A 4,935-nucleotide genomic window follows, 5' to 3' on the forward strand; every position below is an offset into this window, starting at 1 on the left:
TGCTTTGCTACCTCAACTTAAAAAAATGAATATGTTTCATTTTCTACTTTCTAATATTTCAGTTTGTGTTATGTCTGGAACCCAGTGAGATGAATCAATAGTATCAAATCTCTCTGTGGGAACCCAGTGAGAACATAATGTACCAGATGTTATTATGAACCAGCTGCAGAAGCAGAGCAAATGCCTAGTTTGTCAAAATTCACTGGAGCAATAGCTTTCAGCAGTTTATTTAATCTAGTAGGACTTATCAAGACATGCTTCAGCAAGAGTTACTTACAAGTAGCACAAGTTGTTCTGTTCATTCTAGTATTCTTCAGCCAAGTTAGTATTAACATCCATCTGATGATTTAATGTGGAGAAGCACTGCTACCACTCGTTAAGATGGCTTCACAAATACCTTAGAGGCAATCATACACTTTTAGTTTCTAAGCTCATCATTAGTCTGTCAATTAGAATAAAATGGTTTTAAGCCTCCAGCTTTTCCTTCCAGTTGGACTTCAGTCTCCCTGAGCTAGGTAAGAGCTTCTGCTTTACATCAAAGAATAAGCCAGGTCTTGAACTCTCTTCTCATACCTGAAATCAAGTACTTAGCAGGTGTCAAGGGCAGTAGAGAAAAACAGCTGTGCATTGAGTCTGTGTAAACACGTCACTTCCACCAAATATCTCTTCAGCAAATGCCAACAAATCCTTCTCTCTTGTCTCCCACTTGAATGTTGTGGTTCCTGTTATGAGGTACTCTGTTAGGAAGACAATTTAGAAGTGAGATTAGATTTGTTGTTGCTTCTTAAGGTATTTAAAATGGGAACTGGAAAGCTTGAGCTGTAAAAAGTTGAACTAGCTGCTGGTTAGAGACTGTTCTGTTCTGCTGTATCCATGATGGCAGCAAGCAAATTCCTCTCTACATTAACTCTGATGATGAGTTCTTCTATGATTATGAAATCCAAGGAATGTTTTTGCCACACAATTGTCAGACTTAATTTAGTGTGGCTCTTCTTAAAAAAATTTTTAAAAAAGTCCTCTCTTCAGCTAGCTAGACACTAGTTGTTTCAAATGTATTTACACCCCTGTAAATCATCTTCTGCCAGTTTTTGTTGTTGTTGTTCTTAGGAGCATCATAAGCTCATAAATCAGTGGACTTTTCACATTTTTAGGATTATCTCTAGAAAATCTTTATAACCCTTAAGCTGACTCACACAAAATTGTTTACCACACTTGAATGTCTTATGGGATAGTCTGCCTCTACACACTTAGATCACATGGCCAACCACTTCAAATGTGCATTAGAGAAATCCCTGATGCATTTGTTCTTAGTGTCTGCTACCTCCTGCCATCAGAGAATTTCCATGGTCTTTGAGGCAACTTAAGAAGTGAGAGTTTCTTAATGTGGCTGTGTGACAACACACTGGAGATGTTACAACATTGTCTTGAAGGACTTAAGTTTTGTTCTCAGTTTGATGCCTCCTCTCTTCACAGTCTCATCCAAAGTCTACTAACACCCTTAAAGCCTTTGATAATCTGTGGTTTATTTCATCATGTGGGCGTGCATCCTATAAATGGTGCTTCTTAGTGAATGACTTCATCCAGTGCAGACAGCAAGCACCTAATGGTGATGTTAGCTAGCATTAACAGGAGCTGGTTGATAAGTGGTTTTTACCTTTTTTAAATGAAGAGTAGAAAAAAAGTTATCACAAGTCCTATGGACCTTACAGCTACCAACAACACATTCTTTTTCAAGAGATTGTTAGGATCATCTGGATTACTGTTATGTGGAATCAAAGGATCAGAAAAGGAGGAACCTAACACTAAGCTCACGAGAGAGCATTGTTAGTAAAACAAGAAAGGTCTTCAGAGAGACAGAGGATTTCATTAAAGATCCTGGGGTGAAAAATCTTGCTGGAAATGGAGACTAGGTGAAGACAAAGTGCAATTATTTCCCAATTTTGGGGAAGAGAGTGGATAAATGAAAACCAATTCTTAACATAGGAAAAAAGGTAAGATAAAGGAAAATAGTTAAATTAAAATTAAAAATCGGCCTCCTTAAATATTTATGACTTAAATTAATGAGATTCTTGTTCCTGATGGACAACTTGCAGACTAATGAGCTTTTAATTGTTCTTGATGTAACTAAGAGTGATGGTCTTTTGCTAAACCCTGAGTTTCAGCCATAGCTTGTGTAAGTCTTTCACATTACCCAACCTATAATGATGTACTTGGCTTCATTGTTTGTGGTCTGGTTCTCATTTGTCTAGCATTATATTTTAAGATTGCAATGACTCATATTTCCATTAGTTTTACAGCAAAAAGCATGTATTGCATGAGGCATCTCAAATTTATTCACTTGTCTGTTGTCTTCTTGTGCAGGCTTCTCGAGCAGGTGTAACCATACACATACCTCTGCATTCAGAGCATAAAGAGGAACTCCCTCTGTAGTGTCACTACAGTGACTCCTTCACTATATAAAGACTAACTTATATTTGAAGCTTTTAATGTAATCTAAAAATTTACAGTCCAGGATGTTCCTGAGAAATTACTTAATCATAGTCATTTATTTTTGACAGAGACTGAGATTTATGTCTTCTTAGAACTTTTTATTTTTTTTTTAAGGCATGGAGGAGAAAGCTATACTCAAACTGTGCTATGCAGGAATAAACAAAAATTGTACATAATCTACTTGACAGTGCTCTCAGCAAACCTTGCTTAACCTTTATTCAGACAAAGCACTGCTAAAGTTAATAAGTCTTTTACCTGGAGCAGGAAGGCAAGAACTAGCCACTATGTTGTTACAGTATGTTTTTGCTTATTAAAAAAGGAACTGCTATACACTTTAATTGGCTTTAAGTCAATTAATATTTTTGTTGTAAGCAATAAAAAGGGCTATGCAAATGTTCATGCTGATAGAGTGAAATAGATTCAAGAATTTTAACAGACTTTGGCATATAACTTCTATATATATTCGGACAGCAGAAATAATGGTGTAAACTTCAGCATATGCTAACCAATGCATGTACTCACGTTCCCTTGACAGTCTTTACTTCAACTGTTTCTGCATGTCCATAGCTTCATTGTCACTGGGCCCAGCTAGGATTATTAAAATTAAACCAGAGAGTCAAGTGTATGCTATTGTCTTACCTTCACATTGTCATACACAAACAGAATACAAAATGTCCAGGAAGAAAAAAACCTAAAGAAACAAAGAATGAACTGTAAGCAGGTACAGAGATTTTGGAAAAACAGAAGGATCAGTTTTTCTGCTGTGCCTGAAAATAAGATAGAATTCAAAGGGACCTTGAATTTAACTCCTAGGCTCTAGGTTCCTATGGACATTCCTTTGGGTCTATCACTCCAAATTGTGAGGGAAGAGGGTGGAAGAGGACATTGAAAAGACCTAGCAGAGACAGATGATTTTTGAGAGAAGAATGCATGTTCTTCTACTTTGGATGGAGAATCCTCTTCCCAGGACTTCAATAATCAGTAGGACCTAGCTAGTAAACTGAGCTCAGAGGCACTGTATAATGATTACAGAGGACTCCAGATTTGATTGACACTGTGAGAAGCAACCCAGTGAACCTAAGAAGTCACATTTTGGTGACAAGCAGATTTTCTTTGCACTTGAAAGACTCAGTCACATAATAGTTTTAGTTCTACACATAATTAAGCTAGAGTATTTAAATAATTCTCTATTATGTTCAGCTATAGTCTCTAAATAAAAATAAGTAAGGAAGAAAACAACAACAAACAAAAAAAAAAGAAACCCACAAAACCCAAACGAAACCAAAGAAAAAAAAAAAACAAAAACAAAAACAAAAAAAACCCGAAGAGGTGACCTTGAGATCCTGAACTACAGACTGCAGCAGCTGGATGTGGAGAGTGCCAAAATTTTGTGGTCAGGGTCTACAACAGCTCATCCTCTCTGACCAAGGGACAAATCTACACACAATACTCTCCAGGAGATTTTGAATAAAGTTGAAATAGGTCTATCCTAGTTATACCCGGACAGATTTATCATTAACAACAGGTATTCAAAAAATCTGTAAAATAATCTAATGATCATTGTGTCAACAAAAAAAGACAGTGTTAGACATTTTTGTGTTCTCTGATTATTGCAATGCTTTTAACAGAAGTTATGTATTTTTTCATATATCAAAACATGTTCTATCTTCCCGCAGTGGCCAAAAAATTAACTAGGAAATCATAAGTCCTCCTGACCATGGAGAAAGCTTGTGTGTATGCCTGCAAGTTGTTGTTCACTTATTGTGTTCCTTTTCATTTTCTTTTTCTGTGGTACCCTCAGCACTGACCCCTGAAAACCAAGCACAAAAATACAATTTTGTTTTCTCTTCTATGAAGAAATGGCAAATAACAAGATAAATATAGAAGACTGGATGGCCATTGCCCTGATTAACTTTGGCAGTTCACAATAATCTTACATAAAATTCAGTTGTTTCCTGGAGTTTGACTGTATGTCATTATTGATGCATTTCTTGGGGTCCTAGCTCAAACCAACCCCCTAAGCCACTCCAAGGATTCCAGATCTCTTTCTCTAGGGCACACTGTTCCAAAACCAGTATTCGTTTTCTCAGAAATTACTTTAGTGGCATATCAAAAGAAACTTTACATCCCCACATGTGAATTTATAACATAGATGATCCTGAGATTTCAATAAGCCATGCAAAGTGATGCTGATAGAAGCAATCAGCTTTCCAACTGTTCAAATATAGAACACAATGGATCTGCAGCCAGTGGAGAGGCTTGCCCTTCCCTTTCCAAGGGCACTTCTGTTGGCTTTGGATTGGGCATCATGATTACTATTTTCGCGTGAGGACAGAGGAAGGTCTGCATTCCTCATTCCATTATGCAATTCACCTTGACATGCTTTTTACATTTGAAATCATCCAAAAAATGTAAAATATTATAGTCTTGTTACATAGCTGTTTT

This window comes from Strix uralensis, chromosome Z (assembly GCF_047716275.1).
Source record: "Strix uralensis isolate ZFMK-TIS-50842 chromosome Z, bStrUra1, whole genome shotgun sequence".
NCBI classification, from domain to species: Eukaryota; Metazoa; Chordata; class Aves; order Strigiformes; family Strigidae; genus Strix; species Strix uralensis.